This window comes from Punica granatum, chromosome 1, assembly GCF_007655135.1.
Source record: "Punica granatum isolate Tunisia-2019 chromosome 1, ASM765513v2, whole genome shotgun sequence".
Classification (NCBI taxonomy): domain Eukaryota; kingdom Viridiplantae; phylum Streptophyta; class Magnoliopsida; order Myrtales; family Lythraceae; genus Punica; species Punica granatum.
The window spans coordinates 19,754,258-19,780,673 of NC_045127.1; the positions used below are offsets into that span (position 1 = coordinate 19,754,258).

A 26,416-nucleotide genomic window follows, 5' to 3' on the forward strand; every position below is an offset into this window, starting at 1 on the left:
ATATTCTAGATTTTATTTTCCTTATCTTTAGGAGGAGTTATGGCCAGATTATGATTAGTTTATGTCTATATATATTCATCTTAGTCAATTTTTAATAAAAAAGGAATATTCAGAAAATTGTGAGAGTATTCTCTTTGGTTCTTGAAGAACTAATTCGAACTTATCGGAAGTTTCTGTGGCGTTCATCATCGACTTATCAAATGGCTTTTCATCACCGTTTGTGGCGTCTTCCTATATACCGAGGTTCTTGTTTCGCAATAAACAACGGGTTGAGGTCAGTTATACCAAGGTTCTTGTTTATGTTGTAAACAACGGGTTGAGGGTTCATCAATCAAATCTGATCGAGGAACGATCTTGGGTTCCTTTAGTTGTCGGGTCTCGTCATTCTTGGCGGGATTCGCATCATTTGGTATTAGAGCATCAGGCTCCAAATCGGGTTTATCCTATCCTTTTTTGTTTCAATTTGCTAAGTTCCGCTTTGTCGAGTTTGTTCTTTGTGGATTGTTAGCAGCAAAAAAAAAAACAGAGCTGAAAAAAAAAAGATCGAAAGAAAAGAAAGAAGACATCGTTGTCAATTTGATCCAAATTCTTTACATCAGACCATTCTAAAGTTGTTATTTCTCGTTCTTTGTGATCTGCATTGATTCTGATCCCATAATTTCATATAACATTCTGGTTTATTTAATCCTTCATAGTAGTTGCCTTATCTCTTGTTTCCTTTCTTTCTTAAATTTCCTTCAACCATTAATTTTCCTCGGTAAGTTCTTGGTGAATTGCTGCTGGAAATTTTGGAGAATTGTTCGTTTAGTTTAAAGAGATCTGAAAGAGAATTATTGAGTGGAGAAAGGCAGGAGTGGTGAGAACATTAGAGGGTTAAAAGCTACGTTTGTTTGAGTGAAAACACGAGTGTAGAGTGATCCACATTCTTGAGTGTAAACACATAAGGGAGAGAATTGTGAGGTCCTTTCTTTCTAACTTTATTTTGCAGTAATCATGTCTCACAACAGTTCTAAGAGTATTCCCGAAGGTGCTACGGAATTGACTGATTCGAAAATACTTATAGAGGCCATGATTAGTGAGATGAGGCGTGTGATGAGGTTGGAGTTTGAGCAGGTTCATGAACGGATAGATCTGATGGAGAATAAACGTGTGGAGCAGCCACGAAACGCTCCTAATGCACGTAGGAGGGAAAGAGTTCAACCGAGGGAAGTGAGGGTTGAAGATGAAGTGATTTATGGGGCTGGTTTTGATGAAGATGATCGAGATTTGGTTGTTAGTAATAGGAGACATGGAGGGCGGTTTAGAGAAGATAGGAATCGGGAAGATAATAACTTGGGTAGTATTAAGATGAAAATCCCATCGTTCCAAGGAAAGAGTGATCCCGAAGCATACCTTGAGTGGGAGAAAAAGGTGGAGTTTGTATTTGATTGTTATAGTTGTTCCGAGCTGAAGAAAGTCAAATTGGCAGCAATTGAATTCTCGGATTATGCAATTGTCTGGTGGGATCAATTGATGATAAATAGGCGAAGAAATAGAGAGCCACCTATAGATACGTGGGAGGAAATGAAAAGGGTGATGAGGAAGCGATTTGTTCCTAGTTATTACTACCGGGAGCTGTATAATAAGTTACAAAGTCTTAGGCAAGGTAACCGAAGTGTAGAGGAATATTTTAAGGAGATGGAAGTGGCCATGATTAGAGCTAACGTAGAGGAGGATCGGGAGGCTACTATGGCAAGATTTTTGCTGGATTGAACCGAGAAATTCAAAATGCTGTGGAATTACAACATTATGTGGAGTTGGAGGATATGGTGCACATGGCCATCAAGATTGAGAACCAGTTCAAGAGGAGAGGCAATACACGTGCAAGCCAAAGTCCAAGCACATCCACTTGGAAACCGAATCAGTGGAAGAAAGATGAGAAGCAATGCACGTCGAAGTTGAAAACCGAACAAAAGCAAGAAGCAACCAGCCATGTTCATCAAGGTAAAACCGACATTTCTACCTCCAAGAATCGTGACATTAAGTGTTTTAAATGCCAAGGCAGGGGACACATAGCAAGTCAATGCTCGAACAAGCGGGTCATGGTGATGCGAGACAATGGTGACATTGTGACCGACACTGAAGATTCCGACACCGATGACATGCCCCCATTGGAGGACGTTCCCGAGGAGGAATATTTAGCTCCAGATGCATTGACATTGGTGGCAAGGATAGCATTGAGCTTGCAAACAAAAGGAGTTGAAGAAGTGCAGCGGGAGAACATCTTTCACACTAGGTGCTACATCAAAGACAAGGTATGTAGTGTGATTATTGATGGTGGTAGTTGTACTAATGTCGCAAGCACAACAATGGTGGAAAAATTAAGACTGCAGATGGTGAAGCACCCTAGGCCGTACAAGCTGCAATGGTTGAATGATAGTGGTGAGATAAGGGTGAACAAGCAGGTGTTAGTTGCATTTCGAATCGGTAAATACGAAGATGAAGTGTTGTGTGATGTAGTACCGATGCAAACAGGACACTTGTTGCTAGGGCGTCCATGGCAATTTGATAGACGAGTGAAGCATGATGGCTTTACGAACAAATACTCCTTTGTACTTAATCAACGATCAATCACACTTGTACCATTGACTCCACAGCAAGTATATGAGGATAAAGTGAGATTGCAAAAAGAGAGTGATCAAAAGAAAGAGAGTGAACAGAAGAAAAAGAGTAAAAATCAGAGAGAGGCCGAGAAAAATGAGAGAGAAAAAGAAAATCAAAATTCGGCCATTGAAAGAAAATCAGAGAGAAAACAAAAAAATTTTCATGCAAAAATGGGAGAAATTAGGCAAGCAATGTTTTCATATCAATCGATGATTGTACTTTTGTACAAAGAGGCATTTTTCAATACTAACGAACTTGATATCGCTCTGCCTAGTTCTGTTGTTTCTCTTTTGCAGGAGTATGAGGATGTCTTTCCCGAGGAAACACCACATGGGTTACCTCCAATCCGAGGGATTGAACATCAAATTGATTTTGTTCCCGGTGCGACAATTCCAAACCGACCAGCTTATAGGAGCAATCCTGAGGAGACAAAGGAGCTTCAACGATAGGTAAGTGAGTTGTTGGAGAAAGGGTACGTGAGGGAAAGCATGAGTCTATGCGTCGTTCCGGTTATACTTGGACCTAAGAAGGATGGGACGTGGAGAATGTGCGTTGATTGCCGAGCAATCAACAACATAACCGTAAAGTATCGTCATCCTATTCCTCGCTTATATGATATGTTAGATGAGCTACATGGTTCTTGTGTATTTTCTAAAGAGTGGTTATCATCAGATTAGAATGAAAGAAAGAGATGAATGGAAAACTGCCTTTAAAACAAAATACGGTTTGTATGAATGGTTAGTTATGTCTTTTGGTTTGACTAATGCTCCAAGCACTTTTATGAGACTTATGAATCATGTTTTGCGTGCATTTATGGGTAGATTTGTGGTTGTCTACTTTGATGATATACTCGTTTACAGCAAAAACTTAGATGATCATAAGGTACATTTGAAATCTGTTTTAGATGTGCTTAGGAAGGAAAAGTTATTTGCTAATATCAAGAAGTGTACTTTTTGCACCGATAAGCTTGTATTTTTGGGATTTGTTGTTAGTGCACAAGGTATACAGGTTGATGAGGAGAAGGTACGTGCAATCCAAGAGTGGCCTAGCCCCACAAGTGTAAGTAATGTTCGTAGTTTTCATGGACTTGCTAGTTTCTACCTGTTAGCACCCCATTTTGGCTCACCTTTCCAAACGATGATATCAGCAATGATCCAAGCCACAACTTGAGTAGAATACAGAAAAACGACTTAACAGAGCAGAAAATCACTATTCATCCTCAAGTCGGCAAAATCAGGCAAATGACACATGCATTGGACAGAAGGAGTCCAGGGGTCATCAAGGAGCAACAGAGTGACTAGAGAGCTCAGCAATATCCAAAACCGGCATTTTCAGTATATCACACAGACAATTCTATTTTCCGATAGTTCGCTCAATCATCGGAAGATAGCCAATATTGGACTCCAAAAATCCACTCCAATGCCAAACAGATGAAAAGTGTCCCCAAAGGCATTTTGCAAATCATCTGCTCTATACAGAACAACTTTCTGTATACAGACAACTTTTCAGTGGAAGTCCAAAAATGCCGGTTTTTCGGAGAAAAGTTAATTCCAAATATCAGATGCGGCCATGCCCCTCAATCATACAGAGCACGAGCAGTGCTTCATATTGTCTTTTAGAAGTCACACAGACACTCTGAATGACTTCCGAACGATAAAACGGGCATACCCTTCTTCGGAAGAGCGTAACCGGAGACTGGTCTGATGGAATTACGGCAAACGAAGTTCACACTACATTGCCCTGAAAACTCCAGCGGACATTCGCAATTGGGCAAAACAGACAGCAAAACCCTTCACGGTTTCCCGAGTAACCTCCGAGGAGCACAAAAGGCCATTTTCAGTGAAAATCCATATCCAGAGGTCCTCTTTGGGGAAACTTGACGCCGGATGCTTACCTTACACAATGCTAGCCTTCTCAAGGCTCAATGTGGAATCGTCGGAATGAATCACACAACTCATCTAGACCCCTCGAGCAGTGCTTTAAGGGTCTCAGATGCACTTTTCATATCCTTAGAGGCCCAATCTCAGCAAACAGAGATCGCAGTAATCTCCGGATCGCCCAAGAAACTCAGAAAGCAATCTGAGAAATCCAGTTTCGGCCTCCTAGGACATCTCCGGCTCCATATTTGCATTTACCGGCTTAAGGGACAAGTGCCCACGTAATTTGTCAATTTATGTCAAAATGACCGACGTGGGATGCAGATACAAGATATGCTGTCAGAAGTGGGTAACCTCGCTCTGAATGCATAAAAGGAGCAAAACCGACTTCCGAGCCTCATACAGACATTTGGCAATTCCTCACGGAAAATGCCAATCTCGGACTCATTAAATCCGTTTCCTCGCGTATATCGATAATTCAACATTTGGTTCGAACCCCGAGCCTCGAATGCGCGATCAATCGAGACCCGAGCTTTTTCCCGGTTTCTCCTCTTCGGTCGTGGGACCGACGGGATGCCCAAGATGAGTCACCCTTTTTTCTAGAAGCTTCTTCTTCTTCTTCAATTCAAGAAGCCAACTTGCCCTTTCTTAGCCAAAATATCTTGGAGAGGTTGAAGACAACACTCAACTTCTCATCAATGCTCATCAATGCTCATCAGTGTCTTATCTCTTCTTCATTAATGCAATGGAAGAGGATGAGGCTTGATATTTTATAAGCATGGGGGTTAAGAGCACTTGCTTTTGCTAATTGTGTCATTAGCTTTGTCTATAAATGGCCCAAAAGTGATTAAGATAATCACTTCTCCTCTTACACACTCTCTCCAACCTTTCTCCTTCAAGAAATCCTCTCAAACTCCATAGCCAAGAACACTCAAGAACCAGAAAACTTCAGCACTTAGAAGGAAGAGAAAAGAGAACCGAAAAGATCCAAAGAGAGCCTTGAGTTCTTAAGTCGGAAGCCGATGTTCATCATCCCGACTTAAGCTCAAAAATTCTCAAACTTCATATCCCACTCATTTTGGACCCATGGAGTTCATTATTGAAGTTGGTTTTTCCATTTGAAGTCTTTAAATTATTGTTTCAGGTCAAACAGTGCATTTCGGGTGAAATCGCTACTCTCGGGTGAATAGTGACTCGCCAGCGCCAGCCGCGCGCACGCTACGCGCCCCGCGCACGCCCGCACGCCCTGCGCGCACGCCTGCACGTCCGCGCGCCTGCCCGCGCCCCGCGTACCTCGCGCGCCTCCCGTGCATTCCAACCGCACTTCCCGTGCACCTTGCTCCCCAAACGTGCATCCCTTGCACCCAAGCACTCTTCCAAGCGTTCAACCGAGTCACCCGACTCTCGAACACTTCCCCGACTCTTTCCTCGTATCCCGAGGCTAGGTAAATCACTCTTGACTTAGAGGAGTTAGGGCTCTTTACATTATTTACATGGCTATGGAGTAATATGGCGTTTTATGCATGTTTAACTTGCAAGACTTAATTTTTATACACTTTCTTGTTATATTATGCATGTTCATCATCATATAACATGTTAGCATGTCGGGAAACGTTTGGATCGACCCTCGGAAGGACTTCCCGACCCGAAATAAGCAAAAGAGCTCTCGAGTTTGCCTCAAGAAGAGGTGACCGAGGCTTGGCTTGCTTTCCTCGGGTTAAGATCGGCCCTCTTAGCCCTGATCCAAGCTTGATTCTCGAGTTTTCTCGTGTTTTCTCACATGCATGAAGTCGGTATTGTTTTATCGATTCCTTAAATAACTTGTTTGTGCATGTTTCCATGTTCGAATGCGTTATTCAAATCATGGCAATACCGACTTTCGTTTAATCGTGTCATTTATAATGTTTGTCGTTTAAGCATGCGAGAAATGATTCGAAACAAGACGGGGAAACCTCGTGGAACCCCATTCGGGCCATGGGACCACTCGGCTATCTCCAAGGAGAAGTAACCAAGAGCCTCTTAGACTCGTACGGGTTGCATGAGGCTTCCTCTTCCCGTTTTGAGTCCGTTCTCGGCTTTCGTGTAATTTGCAATTTACATTATCGTCACAATATCGCATGAAAATGTCTTTTCAAAACAAAGCATGCATGGATTCGGGTATCGATGACTCATTCGGGTCCATTCGGTTACGAGGGTAGTTTCGGTCATTGGACCAAATTATCCTCGATCCTTATGGAATCGTCTTGGTCTTCGAGTCGCGAATCGTTTTCACAATTAATGCATTCAGCACAACCCTTAAGCATTAATCCCACAAACGGGTTAATCGGGACACTCACATGATTAAACCCACTTCACACTGATAAGGTTTACACGAATTGGCCATTAACGGATAGCTCGCGTCGATGAGTTGTCAAATGACGTTGGTGTCCTTTTCAAACTTATCAATTTCAAAACCCAAAACGCGCGGTCTGATGTAGCATGGACGTCTGAAAAGCGCTTCTGTGTCTCAACTTGAGTTTTTACCTGATTCCAAGTAACTCAGGTTAAGATACAGAAGATCTTTCTAGATCACTTCCGGGCAGATCGACCGGTTCGTTGGCTTTTTTCGGGGTTCTTGCACAACCCTGGATGATCCAGGGAATTGGTCGACACTGGCTACAGGCCGAGGTGACCCGCACTGCGATGTTTACCCTTTTCTGAAAACAATTTTCAAATAAAGGGCAAAATCGTCTTTTCACAATTCAGCGACACCCTTATGGTTAGCATGACAGAAACACTACAGTACGGGATAAGAACGGGCTACCTGTTCAGGTGCAGGTTCATCTGCATAGCCTTTTCTTATCTAACTGATGAGTTTCTGTCATCCTAACATAGACTCGGGTAACTAGAACGGTTATCTCTGTCAGAAAACATACAAAATGCTGATTAACCTTTCACTCGACCTAACCAAACACTAGATAATGGTTAGGAGGAATTCTAGATTCCAAATCTAGAGTCAAAACACGAGTTTGGCTAATTCAGTGGAAATTCAGTGTCACAATACAGAACAACTGTAAAAGCAATCCACACACATGAGTTTTGACTCTTTTTGTCAAGTTCTCAAAACAAAGCCGAATGCTAAAACATTGGCACGTGCTTGTTTGTCTAGGGTAGGATTTGCATGCCAAAATACCCCGGATTAACAACTTGTTAAAACACGTACACTCGATAATAACAAACACCTTGTCTGTTATTTACCTGCTGCGTGTTATCTTTCCGCACCTGTTTGCCATGCGGGTCGAGCTTGATCCCTAGGCCGAATAATATTAGGGTTCAACGCCCTAATCATCGATCACAGGGTTCAATACCCTAATCAACACTCACAGGGTCCAACGCCCTATTCAGTGAGAGCATCCATTGAATTTCAGTTCTTCGGTCTTTTTCCCTAAACTCACGGTGAGTTAGAGTGGAATAATAACCGAACGCGAGTCGACTGGAATTCGGCCATTTGTAATTTGTATTTATTGTTTTCGAGAGCATTGTAAGGATTTCATTTTGTACATTTATTCTGTAAGAATTCCGGTTGGTGAGCGAACGGTCCGAGAGTCGAATTAATCGAATCGGTCTAATGCTTGCCCAAAAGGAAAGTAAATCCAAGAACTCGCGGTTCTGGTTCACGCAGGGATTCAACCTCCACGGTTCGATGAACTGTAACACAAGATTGTGAACCAATTCCCCGACATACGAGTTTACTTCTCTCTCGGCTTCTCAACCGACATCGTTTAATTCACTGAATCTCCGGTGTCAAAACTTGTGAGCCGAGTGCAGCTTAATTCATGCGGTAAATCATAAAACATGCAAGCCTAGCAAACTAGAGTACCGAAAGGGCATGCGGGATATAGGCCCGCACCTAACATGAACCCCCGAACACGGATTTTCCGGTTCCGCACAGATCAATGCCTTAACAACAAACTAGGTGTTCCATACCCCTAGACCTCGGGTATTTTATCCGCCCTCGACCTACGGGTGGTAAAATGATAAGTGGCGACTCCTTCTCTCACGCGTGTCCGTCACGCGTCCCCACGGGAAGGTGGACACTCCCAAGCTGCGCGATCCAAAAGCGAGCAATGCGGGCCCCGACGAGAGTCCACATTCGGGTCCGTACAGCTTGGTGACTCCACTGGGGGACATACTTAGTGGGTTCAGGCTCGATCCGTTTGCTTGCTTGCATGTTTATTTATTGCTTTCCGTACATTTACTTTTCTTGCACATTTACTTTTCTGCACTCGCATTGCATCATTCTAGTGGATTTAGGTACCACGCTTGAAATCCCACGAGCGGCAATCTAGGAATCTAGGTTAGACAGGGGTTCGAAGTAAGGGTATGGCGCGCGGTTCGACTGTCGCTTAGGCCTTGAAAAGAATCTCGCCTGATTTCAAGGAATTGACACCCTTGAGTCGGGGGCCCCCATCCCTAGGTAGCACAGTCCCTGTAGCACTGAACCATGCATCGTGCTATGCTTCCACGCAAGCCTTCTACCCGACTACGGCAATAGTCTATCGAGTCGGCCTGCGAGCCACTTGAGTCTTTTCCATTTCAAGAGCGGTGTACATGTACCTTGTAATTTTTATTAAGCCATGGGCATTTATTTTTCGAACTCATGCATCATACAATTTTCAAAATTAGGGTGTCATTCGCATTGATGAGTCCTAAGCTGATCTTCTTTGCATCTTGGTAAGGGATGTCGCACTCGGCTTCCTTTCTGCGCCTCGACAGAATCACGCCACCGCTTGAGCAGATTAGTCACATATGGACCAGCCTGCGTCAAATTGACCGAAACTATATCACTTCCTTCGTCGGAGATGTGCCCATGCTCTCCACACGCCGAGTAGATTGGAATTTCCTAGGAGCAACGGTGACGTTCTGGGATCCAACCCATGCAGTCTTCAACATCTAGGGTACAGAGCTTACGCCTATCATTGAGGAGTATCGGACCCTCATTGGCAGGACTGCTATTTCCCACGGCATTGTGGAGCCTAACCTTCGTACTACTCGATTGGTCTTAGTCTTGCGCCTACTCAGGGTGCACAGATCTCAACTGCATGCCGAACTTGCATACTCTGGAGGCACTGGGATAGTAACCACGAAACTTCTCTGCTTTATCGAATCACAAGCATGCGAGGTTCGAGGGGATATTTTTCAAGCGAATTTATGTCATGCAGTTTTGCTCCTTATTTTTGGAACCCTTTTATTCCCTAGCGCAGTCGATCGCATCGACGCAGCTCTGGCTAACGTCATCCTCCAAGTGGTCGGAGGCCGCGGGTACGAGGTAGCCCTAGTGGCTGAGACCATTCGGTCACTCGACCGCGTTACGCGAACAACTGATCGAGGGTTGAGGGGATCCCCAATCCTTTTGCAAATTTGGCTACAGAGCCACGCAAGCCCCTTCGGCCTCGTGCGCCCAGTCCTGTTTTTCAACCACTCGGAGTCGATCATTTCCCGGCTACTACCTTTAGTGCACGTGGAAGAACGCAAGGTTTCCGAGTGGATCAAAATTTTTCGTGAAGTATCATCCAAGGGCTTTAAGTGGCGTGCCGCGTGGATGCCACCCGGACCCATGGCCCTTAGATGCCATGATTTTAACGGAATCCCACTTTTAAGCCATGCGGGGTCCACCACTTACTTCCCGTCGCGAGTAATGAGGCAGTTCGGTAGCCTGCAGACAGTCCCTGAGGACATGGCACGGACTAGGTTCGAACACACTTGGCGGGAGGATCAGACGTCCGTAGTTTGCCAAAGTGATATCCAACAGGTCCTATTCGCATGGCGCACCGCGGTCACAGAGCTACCTTACTTTCCCGAACACCCTACTCAGGATCAACGGGATTTTCAGGCTACGGAAGAGTACATCCTCCGTTTCTACCGACGGAGTTCGTTAGTACACGAAGATTTCACCGGCTCTCCACAACTTGAGGATAGCACACCATATGGGGCACCTTCAACTTCGAGCATCGCCGTCCAAGCGGAACTCACTAGCCTCAGGTCCGAGAGGGACCGCCTTCATTGGGAGGTCGCCGAGAAAGATGAGCAACTCATCGATCAGCGCTAGCTTCAAAGGGAGCTCGCCCAAGCATGCGCTGAGTTACAGAGACGCGATCAGGAGTTGGCACGTGCGAACGCTACCTTGGAGAGGTCCAAGAAGAGGACCCATGGAGGTCCCCATCCATCTTAGGATAGATATCTCCACTAGGCTTTCGCCTGGAATTGGTGTTTTCCGTGGCAATGTTCACTTGTGCCCCGAGCGGGATGGAAGATCGACTTAAGGATTTATTTTCCAAACTGCATCGTATTTTAAACTCTTTGAATCAATGCGAACGACAGCATTAGCTTTCAAAACTCACGCATTGCATACATTTGATATATTTATTGTCTTGCGGCTACAACGCATTTCCGCATGATAGACAAGTTGTGCCGACCTTCGCGGGTAGACTACCCGCGGTCTTCACCTCTCCATGGCGAGACGTGCTATGACCAGAGGCCGTCCATCCCGGCCACCCGTCCCGTACGACATGTGAGTTGTGATAACCTTCGCGGGTAGATCACCTGCGGTCTTCACCCTTCCTCCACGGCAAGACGAGCTGTGGCCCGAGGGCCGATCAACCTTCCCAGGCAAAGTTAACTAACACTAACTTCTTCCTAACAGAGAGTGTCACCGCGTGATCGGACGCACATCCCTCCGCGTGACCCCACGCATCTACCAATGATCAAGCGTGCCTCGCACATGTCCAAGCATGTTCACACCAACTCATACATGCCTGCTCAACGTATCAATGCATGTCTCTCGATGTGCTCGCACGATGCCTACCAGGTCAGTTCGCTTCCCTACACTCTTGCATTGAAATCTTGAACAGTTCATGCTCCTTCATTGTTTTCTCTTCCCATTGCAGGAAATTCTCAACAAGAAGACAGCCTGAATACTGAGCGACCACAATTGAGACAACAAACGTCTCTCATCTAGCTCCTTGGGATTTCAACACTAAGTCCCCATCCTTGCTCCACAGAGCAATACCGCAAGCAAATCAGTGTCACTGCCTTGCAGCGCTCTACGCTGTTCCCCAGCATTGACCTTTGCTTTTGCATCTCTTGTACTTTCTTATCGAGCATGCATTTACTGCATTGGGCTTCGGCCCCGCATCGGGCTCTGACCCAGCATCAGGCTCCCGCCCCGCATTTACTGCATTGGGCTTCGGCCCCACATCGGGCTCCGGTTCTTCATCGGGCTTCGGCCCCACTTTTGGGCTTCGGCCTCGCATCAGGCCTCGGTCCTGCATTTACTACTTTCGGACCCCGGCCCAGCATTTACTGTTTTTGGGCTCCGGCCCCGCATTTACTGCTTTCAGGTTTTGACACCTCGCATTTACTGCTTTCAGGCTCATCTGAAATCCAAAATCGACTTGGATTCAAATTCATCCAAGCGATACTTCAAGGAGCAAGTCTAATCCTTCCACTGCAAAGACAGAAAGTGACAGCTCCACAAACAGAGCATGACCCAACTCTCGATCGCAGACCAGCACAGTCATGCCTCCGATCAAAGAATGGATCTCATCCACCTCCGTTGTGGTCACCGACTAAACACTGGGGCAACACGCGCAGTTTTCTTTAAACTCTTTGTTGCTTTCATTCAAATGCATTCCCACAAATGGGCTCTCGACATGAACAAATCCTTCAATGGAGCATTAGGACAGTCTCGAAGACGCCCTATCAGTTCTGTTGGACCTGTTCGACTCACCTGTCCTCATGGGACCCGGCTCCTCGAGCCTTCCCTAGGACGGCTGCGCATGCCTACTCGCAATTAGGGAAAACATGCTTATGTGACCTCAGTCATGGTCTAACCACTCCAGAGTGGTGATGACTACATTCCCGGAAACAAATGTCATCCACACGCGACACCCCATGGGTCGCGTGCGGGACAAAAGGGATTTTCCCATGGGTCCACCCATATTTCTTACCGCATACTCCACCGCACAGTCGCCTAACACACCATCTTCTTTGTCATCTTTTACAGGGACACGCCGGTCACAGGCGAAGAATGATGCACAGGCTCACGCCTTTCCGAGAACTCCTCTCGAGCCTCCTCCCTTATACTTTGACAGGGAAGGGGCTCGGCACGGAGGTACCCCCTATAAAGCTAAAGACAAAAACAACTGAGCGAGCCATATGCCATCAAAGCAATCATTTCAGTTGACATTGACGACATGAGACGGCCAGGGGCGACAGTTGCACAAACCGCCCACCACGAGTCACATCGACGATAAAGACCGGGACATTCGCGTTCAACGCTTACACTGAGACCACCTCGGACATCATACACCCACGATAAACATTTCCAAGCGACGTACACTGGGGCATCCTCGGTTGAAGTTCGCGCCAACACAACCTCGGCAAGCGACGTACACTGGGGCCTCCCTGGTTGAAGTTCGCCCCGAGGTCGCCATTGTGGGTCACTCCAACAAGTGACGTTGGAACGCTCCTGGTCATTTGCGTCAAGACCAGGCCTCCTCCACAACAAGCACCAGGACAACCCCGGCCACTGATTCCTAAGGGCAAATTTGTATTTTCCTTCTAGACAATAGGGGAATTCACCTGAAGAGATTGCAAGGGCAAATGACACGAAGTTCAACTTTCGAGTGCACGGGAGTCAAACTTTCAAGAAAGTCGGTCCTCACAAAATAGGGCTAGCAACACACAACAAGTCTCCACGAGGCGAAGCACACCAAAGTGGCCTCGGCGATACAAAGTCGAGGAGTTTCAAACAAAGACACGGGGCACCAAACAAACCCCAGCTGCAAGGAAAAAAAACAGAGCGAAAAGAAGCGGGAAAAACCCGCCAATGAAGAGAGAGGAAAGACGCGGAAAAAAAAACCGCCAATGAACAAAACAAGGCAACGCCGACGTTCACCAAAAGCACCGGCACCGCCAATTCAAAAGCAGTCAATAAACCCCTGAAAAAAAGGGGGAAGCAGCAGACACAACTCCTCGACGGAGACCGAACACAATGCACTCGAAGGTTGAATCCTTCGAACCCTTCGCCCTTGCAAACTGGAGAGATAAAAGAATCGAGCCCGCTAGGTCGAAAACCCCTTTTGGGGCGGCCTAGGCAAAAGTTAGGGTAAAAGAGAGGCATGATCGGAAACCCTTCGGGGCAGTTGTGGCAAAAGGAGAGCTCTTCCCCTTTAGGTTGAGAGGTGCGGCCCCGAGGTGGGTGACCGTAGCAAAAGGAGAGTTAAACGAGAGATGGATAAAAATGACCCCCTGGTTCCTCACACATCGTGCGGACAAGGGATCCCCAAGGAAAGTGGCCAGGTTATCTATTTCAACATGATCCCCGATCAGCCCTCCAATACAGCTCAACCATCCAGCGCGAAGGATTCCTCCTCAAGCATAGTGGGCAAACCGAGCATGCCATCCAAGCAGTTCGGTACAACCTACACAACAGAAGGACGAAGGAAAATGGGGGTACATCTCACTGCAGGCGTGAACCCGTGTATCCTTTTAGCCCGGGGCAACGTACTTCCCAAGCTTTCTCTTTTCTCTTTGTCTTTGCATAACTCCAAATGGGTCACAGCCACCCTTCAACAGGCTATCACAGAGCCAAAATCCCAAACATTCCTCTCCGAGAGTCTAGTCATAACGCTTTGGAAATGGTCAGACCGAGTCGGACCAAATCTGAACATAAATCCCCAAACGAGTTGCAAATGCAGCCGCCCTATGGTACCCTATTGAGAAGGGTTCAAAGACGACGGGCGCGTTGAACAACCGATAGAGCTGCTAGAACATTGTCGGGGATGTCTCGATATGCCCAATACATAGCTAACGGGAGCCCGGGGCAACGTACTTCCCAAGCTTTCTCTTTTCTCTTTGTCTTTGCATAACTCCAAATGGGTCACAGCCACCCTTCAATAGGCTATCACAGAGCCAAAATCCCAAACATTCCTCTCCGAGAGTCTAGTCATAACGCTTTGGAAATGGTCAGACCGAGTCGGACCAAATCTGAACATAAATCCCCAAACGAGTTGCAAATGCAGCCGCCCTATGGTACCCTATTGAGAAGGGTTCAAAGCCGACGGGCGCGTTGAACAACCGATAGAGCTACTAGAACATTGTCGGGGATGTCTCGATATGCCCAATACATAGCTAACGGGAGCCCCTGGAGGCCTCGCATCTAGGCCTCCGAGAACGGGACCTACTTACACTGTCAAAGCAAAAATCTTCATGGGTTGCTCAGGCAACCCAAAACTGAAGATCTGCGTATCGCAACAACATTTTCATGCTTACTTGTGTCCATTACTTGTTAGTATTTCTCTTATGATTTACTAGTAATGCCAGGATCACAGGTATCACAAGCATCGCATGAACTACGACAGACTCTGATTCCCGGTCCCACGAGATACGTAGGCGCTCTGTCTTAGAGCTCGAGTCTCGCAATACAAGACGCCGACTTTCGACGAACTTCTTACAGGTCAAAGCATGACCGCCCAAGCAGCGGAGCTGGCCTCCAGCAAAGCACAATCATTCCTCAACAGCAAAGCCGGTTTCCGGCAGCCCAACAGGTAACCGCCTAGCAACGAGCTCGGCTTTCAGCAGATCAAACACATTACTGCCACAGAGGTAAGGCTTTAGTGAAACGACTTCGTCCCAGCATCAATGCCTGCCTCAAACAAATCAGCGCTCCATGGAAGATGTCTCCCCAAGATCGATTCATCTCTACTTCATGTGACGGGAGATAATCTCAACCCAAGAGGAGAATCTTCAGAGTAGCACTCCAGGCACTCAGTTGCATCACAATCAGTTGGCAAACAATGAAACATTATGCCACTACATCGATTGCAGCACGGACAAGCTCAGTGATGGAGGAAGCACAATGATTCCTTCCACACCTCACGCAACTCCCTAGCGTTTACATTTACTTTCTGCAATGCATCCCATGCAACTTTACTTTTCTGCATTTCGGGTACGTCCTGACTACTTTTCTGCACTTCGGGTACGTCCCGACTACTTTTCTGCACTTCGGGTACGTCCCGACTACTTTTCTGTTTAGGGGTCCATCCCCTCAGGTTCATACTGACTTTTACATTTCTGCATCAGGTATAACATCCCCACATATCCAAAGTAAGAGGGAGAAGACTGTTATCGGAAGTTCCATATCAATCATTGCTATCAAATTGGGGCGCTTCTGAAGTCTTTGGCTGCATCCTCTACTCGAGCATGCAGTCAAAGAGGGGCAAGCTGTCAGCACCCCATTTTGGCTTACCTTTCCAAACGATGATATCAGCAATGATTCAAGCCACAATTTGAGCAGAATACAGAAAAACGACTTAACAGAGCAGAAAATCACTATTCATCCTCAAGTCGGCAAAATCGGGCAAATGACACATGCATTGGACAGAAGGAGTCCAGGGGTCATCAAGGAGCAACAGAGTGACTAGAGAGCTCGGCAATATCCAAAACCGGCATTTTCAGTATATCACACAGACAGTTCTATTTTCCGATAGTTCGCTCAATCATCGGAAGATAGCCAATATTGGACTCCAAAAATCCACTCCAATGCCAAACAGATGAAAAGTGTCCCCAAAGGCATTTTGCAAATCATCTGCTCTATACAGAACAACTTTCTGTATACAGACAACTTTTCAGTGGAAGTCCAAAAATGCCGGTTTCTCGGAGAAAAGTTAATTCCAAATATCAGATGCGGCCATGCCCCTCAATCATACAGAGCACGAGCAGTGCTTCATATTGTCTTTTAGAAGCCATACAGACACTCTGAATGACTTCCGAACGACAAAACGGGCATACCCTTCTTCGGAAGAGCGTAACCGGAGACTGGTCTGATGGAATTACGGCAAACGAAGTTCACACTACATTGCCCTGAAAACTCCAGCGGACATTCGCAATTGGGCAAAACAGACAGCAAAACCCTTCACGGTTTCCCGAGTAACCTCCGAGGGGCACAAAAGGCCATTTTCAATGAAAATCCATATCCGGAGGTCCTCTTTGGGGAAACTTGACGTCGGATGCTTACCTTACACAATGCTAGCCTTCTCAAGGCTCAATGTGGAATCGTTGGAATGAATCACACAACTCATCTAGACCCCTCGAGCAGTGCTTTAAGGGTCTCAGATGCACTTTTCATATCCTTAGAGGCCCAATCTCAGCAAACAAAGATCGCAGTAATCTCCGGATCGCCCAAGAAACTCAGAAAGCAATTTGAGAAATCCAGTTTCGGCCTCCTAGGACATCTCCGGCTCCATATTTGCATTTACCGGCTTAAGGGACAAGTGCCCACGTAATTTGACAATTTATGTCAAAATGACCGACGTGGGATGCAGATACAAGATATGCTGTCAGAAGTGGGTAACCTCGCTCTGAATGCATAAAAGGAGCAAAACCGGCTTCCGAGCCTCATACAGACATTTGGCAATTCCTCACGGAAAATGCCAATCTCGAACTCATTAAATCCGTTTCCTCGCGTATATCGATAATTCAACATTTGGTTCGAACCCCGAGCCTCGAATGCGCGATCAATCGAGACCCGAGCTTTTTCCCGGTTTCTCCTCTTCGGTCGTGGGACCGACGGGATGCCCAAGATGAGTCACCCTTTTTTCTAGAAGCTTCTTCTTCTTCTTCAATTCAAGAAGCCAACTTGCCCGCTCTTAGCCAAAATATCTTGGAGAGGTTGAAGACAACACTCAACTTCTCATCAATGCTCATCAATGCTCATCAATGTCTTATCTCTTCTTCATTAATGCAATGGAAGAGGATGAGGCTTGATATTTTCTAAGCATGGGGGTTAAGAGCACTTGCTTTTGCTAATTGTGTCATTAGCTTTGTCTATAAATGGCCCAAAAGTGATTAAGATAATCACTTCTCCTCTTACACACTCTCTCCAACCTTTCTCCTTCAAGAAATCCTCTTAAACTCCATAGCCAAGAACACTCGAGAACCAGAAAACTTCAGCACTTAGAAGGAAGAGAAAAGAGAACCGAAAAGATCCAAAGAGAGCCTTGAGTTCTTAAGTCGGAAGCCGATGTTCATCATCCCGACTTAAGCTCAAAAATTCTCAAACTTCATATCCCACTCATTTTGGACCCATGGAGTTCATTGGTGAAGTTTGTTTTTCCATTTGAAGTCTTTAAATTATTGTTTCAGGTCAAATAGTGCATTTCGGGTGAAATCGCTACTCTCGGGTGAATAGTGACTCGCCAGCGCCAGCCGCGCGCTCGCTACGCGCCCTGCGCACGCCCGCGCCCCCCGCGCGCACGCTTGCACGTCCGCTCGCCTGCGCGCGCCCCGCGTACCTCGCGCGCCTCCCGTGCATTCCAGCCGCACTTCCCGTGCACCTAGCTCCCCAAACGTGCATCCCTTGCACCCAAGCACTCTTCCAAGCGTTCAACCGAGTCACCCGACTCTCGAACACTTCCCCGACTCTTTCCTCGTATCCCGCGGCTAGGTAAATCACTCTTGACTTAGAGGAGTTAGGGCTCTTTACATTATTTGCATGGCTATGGAGTAATATGGCGTTTTATGCATGTTTAACTTGCAAGACTTAATTTTTATACACTTTCTTGTTATATTATGCATGTTCATCATCATATAACATGTCAGCATGTCGGGAAACGTTTGGATCGACCCTCGGATGACCTTCTCGACCCGAAATAAGCAAAAGAGCTCTCGAGTTTGCCTCAAGAAGAGGTGACCGAGGCTTGGCTTGCTTTCCTCGGGTTAAGATCGGCCTTCTTAGCCCCGATCCAAGCTTGATTCTCGAGTTTTCTCGTGTTTTCTCACATGCATGAAGTCGGTATTGTTTTATCGATTCCTTAAATAACTTGTTTGTGCATGTTTCCATGTTCGAATGCGTTATTCAAATCATGGCAATATCGACTTTCGTTTAATCGTGTCATTTATAATGTTTGTCGTTTAAGCATGCGAGAAATGATTCGAAACAAGACGGGGAAACCTCGTGGAACCCCATTCGGGCCATGGGACCTCTCGGCTATCTCCAAGGAGAAGTAACCAAGAGCCTCTTAGACTGGTACGGGTTGCATGAGGCTTCCTCTTCCCGTTTTGAGTCCGTTCTCGGCTTTCGTGTAATTTGCAATTTACATTATCGTCACAATATCGCATGAAAATGTCTTTTCAAAACAAAGCATGCATGGATTCGGGTATCGATGACTCATTCGGGTCCATTCGGTTACGAGGGTAGTTTCGGTCATTAGACCAAATTATCCTCGATCCTTATGGAATCGTCTTGGTCTTCGAGTCGCGAATCGTTTTCACAATTAATGCATTCGGCACAACCCTTAAGCATTAATCCCACAAACGGGTTAATCGGGACGCTCACATGATTAAACCCACTTCACACTGATAAGGTTTACACGAATTGGCCATTAACGGATAACTCGCGTCGATGAGTTGTCAAATGACGTTGGTGCCCTTTTCAAACTTATCAATTTCAAAACCCGAAACGCGCGGTCTGATGTAGCATGGACGTCTGAAAAGGGCTTCTGTGTCTCAACTTGAGTTTTTACATGATTCCAAGTAACTCAGGTTAGGATACAGAAGATCTTTCTAGATCACTTCCGGGCTGATCGATCGGTTCGTTGGCTTTTTTCGGGGTTCTTGCACAACCCTGGATGATCCAGGGAATTGGTCGACACCGGCTACAGGCCGAGGTGGCCCGCACTGCGATGTTTCCCCTTTTCTGAAAACAACTTTCAAATAAAGGGCAAAATCGTCTTTTCACAATTCAGCGACACCCTTAGGGTTAGCATGACAGAAACACTACAGTACGGGATAAGAACGGGCTACCTGTTCAAGTGCAGGTTCATCTGCATAGCCTTTTCTTATCTAACTGATGAGTTTCTGTCATCCTAACATAGACTCGGGTAACTAGAACGGTTATCTCTGTCAGAAAACATACAAAATGCTGATTAACCTTTCACTCGACCTAACCAAACACTAGATAATGGTTAGGAGGAATTCTAGATTCCAAATCTAGAGTCAAAACACGAGTTTGGCTAATTCAGTGGAAATTCAGTGTCACAATACAGAACAACTGTAAAAGCAATCCACACACATGAGTTTTGACTCTTTTTGTCAAGTTCTCAAAACAAAGCCGAATGCTAAAACATTGGCACGTGCTTGTTTGTCTAGGGTAGGATTTGCATGCCAAAATACCCCGGATTAACAACTTGTTAAAACACGTACACTCGATAATAACAAACACCTTGTCTGTTATTTACCTGCTGCGTGTTATCTTTCCGCATCTGTTTGCCATGCGGGTCGAGCTTGATCCCTAGGCCGAATAATATTAGGGTTCAACGCCCTAATCATCGATCACAGGGTTCAACACCCTAATCAACACTCACAGGGCAACGCCGTATTCAGTGAGAGCGTCCATTGAATTTCAGTTCTTCGGTCTTTTTCCCTAAACTCACGGTGAGTTAGAGTGGAATAATAACCGAACGCGAGTCGACTGGAATTCGACCATTTGTAATTTGTATTTATTGTTTTCGAGAGCATTGTAACGATTTCATTTTGTACATTTATTCTGTAAGAATTCCAGTTGGTGAGCGAACGGTCCGAGAGTCGAATTAATCGAATCGGTCTAATGCTTGCCCAAAAGGAAAGTAAATCCAAGAACTCGCGGTTCTGGTACTCGCAGGGATTCAACCTCCACGGTTCGATGAACTGTAACGCAAGATTGTGAACCAATTCCCCGACATACGAGTTTACTTCTCTCTCGGCTTCTCAACCGACATCGTTTAATTCACCGAATCTCCGGTGTCAAAACGTGTGAGCCGAGTGCAGCTTAATTCATGCGGTAAATCATAAAACATGCAAGCCTAGCAAACCAGAGTACCGAAAGGGTGTGCGGGATATAGGCCCGCACGTAACATGAACCCCCGAACACGGATTTTCCGGTTCCGCACAGATCAATGCCTTAACAACAAACTAGGTGTTCCATACCCCTAGACCTCGGGTAACTTATCCGCCCTCAACCTACGGGTCGTAAAATGATAAGTGGGCACTCCTTCTCTCACGCGTGTCCGTCACGCGTCCCCTCGGGAAGGTGGACACTCCCAAGTCGCGCGATCCAAAAGCGCGTAATGCGAGCCCCGACGAGAGTCCACATTCGGGTCCGTACACTACCGACGGTTCGTGAAGGACTTTAGTAGCATAGCAGCACCACTTACTGAAGTGATCAAGAAAAACGTTGGATTTAGATGGGGAGAAGAACAAGAGAAGGCTTTTCAGCTAATCAAAGAGAAGCTGACCAACGCTCCTTTATTATCTTTACCTAACTTTTCTAAAACTTTTGAGATTGAATGTGATGCTTCAGGTATTGGTATAGGTGTAGTTCTTATGCAGGAAGGACGACCAATTGCTTACTTCAGCGAAAAACTAAGCGGAGCAGCCTTAAACTATCCAACTTATGATAAAGAGTTGTATGCATTGGTTCGAGCTTTAGAGACATGGCAGCACTACCTATGGCTTAAGGAGTTCGTGATACACACCGATCATGAGTCCTTGAAACAATTGAAGGGCCAACACAAACTAAACAAAAGACATGCCCGATGGGTGGAGTTCATTGAGACGTTTCCATACGTCATTCGGTATAAGCAAGGTAAGGAGAATGTGGTCGCTGATGCACTTTCTTGCAGGTATGCATTACTCTCTACACTTGATGCAAAATTGCTTGGTTTTGAGCACATTAAAAATTTATATGCTGATGACCATGAATTTTGTGAGGAATATCGGGCTTGTGAGAAAATCCCTTGTGGTAAGTTCTTTAGGCATGATGGCTTTCTGTTTCGAGAGAATAAGTTATGCGTGCCTAATTGTTACCTAAGAGAGTTATTAGTGCAGGAATCACATGGTGGGGGATTAATGGGACATTTTGGAGTTGCAAAGACTTTAGCTATTTTGCAAGAACACTTCTATTGGCCACATATGAAAAGAGATGTTGAGAGAATTTGTGGTAGATGCATTACGTGTAGGCAAGCTAAATCCAGAGTGCAGCCTAACGGTTTGTATACTCCTTTACCAATTCCTAGTGAGCCTTGGATTGATATTTCAATGGACTTTGTGTTAGGATTACCTAGGACTAAACGTGGGAGAGATTCAATTTTTGTGGTTGTGGATAGATTTTCTAAGATGACATACTTTATTCCATGTCACAAAAAGAATGACGCTTCGCATGTTGCTGATTTGTTCTTTAAGGAGATTGTGAGGTTACATGGCATGCCTAGAACAATTGTTTCAGATGGAGATGCTAAGTTCTTGAGCTATTTTTGGAAGACTTTGTGGTGTAAGTTAGGTACTAAGCTGTTGTTTTCTACTACTTGTCACCAACAAACTGATGGACAAACGGAAGTAGTAAATAGAACTTTGTCCACTTTGTTGAGGGCAATCATAAAAAAGAACATCAAAACATGGGAAGAGTGTTTACCACATGTCGAGTTTGCTTATAACAGATCTGTTCATTCTGCTACTAAATTTTCACCATTTGAAGTTGTTTATGGATTTAATCCTTTAACTCCATTGGATTTATCTCCTTTACCTTTGTTTGAGCATGTTAATTTAGATGGCAAAAAGAAAGCTGAATTTGTCAAGCAGATTCATGAGAAAGTAAGACTCAACATTGAGCGAAGAACTGAGCAGTATGCAAAACACGCCAACAAGGGGCGTCATAAGCTGATTTTTGAACCAGGAGATTGGATTTGGTTGCATATGAGGAAAGAGAGATTTCCGGCGCAAAGACGTTCCAAACTACTTCCAAGAGGAGATGGTCCTTTTCAAATCCTAGAGCGTATCAATGACAATGCTTATAAACTAGACTTACCTGGTGAGTACAATGTAAGTGCTACTTTTAATGTTGGTGATTTGCTTCCTTTTGATGTAGGTGATGATTTGAGGACAAATCCTTTTCAAGAGGAGGGGAATGATGCAAATTGTAGCACGACTTCAAGGGATCTAGTTCAAGTTCCAATTGGACCGATTACGCGAGCACGAGTAAAGAAGTTTAAAGATGAACTCAATGGCCTGATTCAAGAGGTTCGGGCTCAAGCAAATTCGTGGAGGCCCATTGGACATGAATCACGTGATCCACAAAAATCCATCAACATGATTCAAGTTATAGAAGATTCCGGATAAGGCTAAATTCATCAATGACAATGCTTATAAACTAGACTTACCTAGTGAGTACAATGTAAGTGCTACTTTTAATGTTGCTGATTTGCTTCCTTTTGATGTAGGTGATGATTTGAGGACAAATCCTTTTCAAGAGGAAGGGAATGATGCAAATCGTAGCACGACTTCAAGGGATCTAGTTCAAGTTCAAATTGGACCGATTACGCAAGCAAAGAAGTTTAAAGATGAACTCAATGGCCTGATTCAAGAGGTTCGGGCTCAAGCAAATTCGTGGAGGCCCATTGGACATGAATCACGTGATCCACAAAAATCCATCAACATGATTCAAGTTATAGAAGATTCCGAATAAGGCTAAATTCATCAATGACAATGCTTATAAACTAGACTTACCTGGTGAGTACAATGTAAGTGCTACTTTTAATGTTGCTAATTTGCTTCCTTTTGATGTAGGTGATGATTTGAGGACAAATCCTTTTCAAGAGGAAGGGAATGATGCAAATCGTAGCACGACTTCAAGGGATCTAGTTCAAGTTCCAATTGGACCGATTACGCGAGCACGAGCAAAGAAGTTTAAAGATGAACTCAATGGCCTGATTCAAGAGGTTCGGGCTCAAACAAATTCGTGGAGGCCCATTGGACATGAATCACGTAATCCACAAAAATCCATCAACATGATTCAAGTTATAGAAAATTTCGGATAAGGCTAAATTTAGCAAGTGTTTGAGGAAACTTCTAGAATATTTGATGATCAAGAGAAGATATCATCAGATTTATTTAAAGTTTAAATCTCATGGAGATATTCTAAGGATATTTAGATTTCATATCTTTATAAATTATGTCATATCTCTATCGATATTCTAGATTTTATTTTCCTTATCTTTAGGAGGAGTTATGGCCAGATTAGGATTAGTTTATGTCTATATATATTCATCTTAGTCAATTTTTAATAAAAAAAGGAACATTCAGAAAATTGTGAGAGTATTCTCTTTGGTTCTTGAAGAACTAATTCGAACTTATCGGAAGTTTCCGTGGCATTCATCATCGACTTATCAAATGGCTTTCCATCACCGTTTGTGGTGTCTTCCTATTTACCGAGGTTCTTGTTTCGCAATAAACAACGAGTTGAGGTTAGTTATACCAAGGTTCTTGTTTATGTTGTAAACAACGGGTTGAGGGTTCGTCAATCAAATCTGATCGTGGAACGATCTTGGGTTCCTTTAGTTGTCGGGTCTCGTCATTCTTGGTGGGAATCGCATCAACGCGAGTCCTCTTTAGACCTCTTCGTGTCATGTAGTCTCAATTTTATGCATGCACTTCACATATCTTGCCATCCAAGGGCATAATTGTCATTTCGTGACTCGCCGATACCCTAGGCGTTAAGGGGATCGAAACACCTTGATCTATGGATGGAAAAGGGCGGCCCGTTCGGATGCGAGTTTCATTCGCATGACCCATTTCATTCACTTTCGGTGTTTCTATCTTCTTATCATAGATTCGGTAATTAGCGTTGTTATTTTTGTCACAAAACACGTAAACCGGATTAATCATGCATTTGGCTTAACCAAACATTAGATAATGGATAGGCGGAATGCTAGGTTCCAAATCTAGAGTCAAAACACGTGTTTGGTATATTCAATGAAGCCGCAGTGACATTCACGAAATAAAGTCCTAAAACAAAACAACACACATAATTAGCCTAGAACCATGCCATAATTCCTTTCTTTGCTTGCCTAGGTTAGATACATTGTTTGCTAATTAACCCCGGTTAATAATTGATTAAATCACGTGCATTCGGCTTAACGCACAACTTCTTTGTATCTATCTGTATTTATCAATTTTTGTCTTTTTTTTATCAGTTTTATCAATTTTCTTCTGTTTTCCACTTCCTTTTGTTCATTTGTTGTGATTCGGGTCCGAACCCGTAGGTTACGTACTGCGCGGGGTCCAACGCCCCAAATCACCGAACACAGGGTCCAACGCCCCTCACACACTGAATGCGCGCAACCCAAGTGCGGAATGGGATCTAACCTCTAGTCACCATTACACTCGAAGTATGGCCTATGTGGAAGGTGACTTAGATCGAATGTGTGAATCGCGGTTAGATATCACCCGGGAGCTCGATCGGTCCAACGGTTACAACGAGAATCAATCGATTCTTTTGTCACCGTCGATCTGATCGGACCCGACCCCCGGCTCTTTGAGCCCATGTTTCTTTAATTTATTTATCGGTCATTCAAAATACACGGCGAGCCAGAGCGGAATATTGACCCAACGTGAGCTGATCGGGGATTCATTTATTCAGTTGTAAGTTGTATTTCTTTGAGAGACATTGTAAGGAACTTTATTCGCACATTCATTTGTAAGGATCCTTGATCGGTGAGCAAGAGGTCTGAGTGCAGAATTAATCGAGTCGATTTGTTTATCCGAAAGGCAAGTAAATTTAATGCTTCATGGTTTTGGCTCGCACGGGGAATCGACCACCGTGGATCGACAAACCGTAGCTAGGATAGCGAGCCATTTCTTCGGCTCGCGAACTTACTTTCCTTTCGGATTCCTGTTTCGAATCAATTGATTCACTGACTTTACGGTGTCAAAACAGGTAAGAAGAGCGCAACATAACTCATGCGGTAAATAAATAATAAATGGCAAGCCTAGCAAACTAGAGTACAGAAAGGGCGTACGGGATATAGGCCCGCACGTAATAGAACCCCGAATTTGGAATTTCCGGTTCTGTATGACCAATGCCCTAGCAATTAGGTGTACCCGTACCCCTAGATCCGGGCAACTTACCAACCCTCGACCTTCTGGTCATAAATTGGTAAATGGCGACTCCTTCTCACGTGTGTCCGTCGCGCGTCTCCGGAAAGGTGGACACTCCCAAGCCGCGTTGCATAGGTGTGCGCATGCGTGCCCCGACTAGATGAAATTCGGGTGCGCACAGCTTGGCGACTCCACTGGGGACATACTTAGTGGGTTCGGGCTCAATTCCGTTTGCTTGCTTGCTTGTTTATTTATTACTTTCCGCCATTTACCGCTTATCTACTTACATACATTTATTTTACGCATGCATTGCATATCATGCTAGCTCTAGGTACCTCGTCCGAAATCCCACGAGCGCCAAAATAGGAAGCTAGGATAGTTAGAGGTTCCGAGTAAGGGAACAGATCGAGTCGGCTATGCCACCGAACCGGCCCCCAAAGATCCTCGCTTGATTTCAAGGAATTCACACCCTTGTATCGGGAGCCTCTATGCATAAACAGGGACCGTCATGCTGGATCAACATTAACCTCCATGCCGTCAACTGACCCCAAAGTCGAGTCTTTGAGTCGGCCCATAGTCTTTTTAAGATGGGCCTTTTGTTGTTTTTTTCCTTCCTTTCAATAAAGAGCGATGTACATTATAACAAATACGACTATAGTTTATTTTTCGCATTGCATGCATGTTTTAGAACAACCTAGGACATTACATCGGTTTGTCTCTAAACATTGAACCGATATTTCCTCCATTTAGGTAAGAATGGACCGCTCGGCTCCTAGTCTCAGGCTCGAATCATTCATGCCTCCAGGCCGAGAGATCATGCGCATTCGGAGAACATTGCACCCTGTAGATCGTACCTTCATCCGCTCCATTATAGGGGACCTGGTGGCGCTCGTCGAATGCCCCGACACATGGTGTTCAACTTCCAGGGGACCGAGTTGTCTCCTACA

At 45.1% G+C, this 26,416-nt stretch overlaps 1 pseudogene; it reads left to right on the forward strand.

Annotated features, from left to right (window-relative positions):
• The first annotated feature begins 1,338 nt into the window (after positions 1-1,338).
• LOC116193077 lies at positions 1,339-22,394 on the forward strand (annotated as a pseudogene).
• The last annotated feature ends 4,022 nt before the right edge of the window (positions 22,395-26,416 follow it).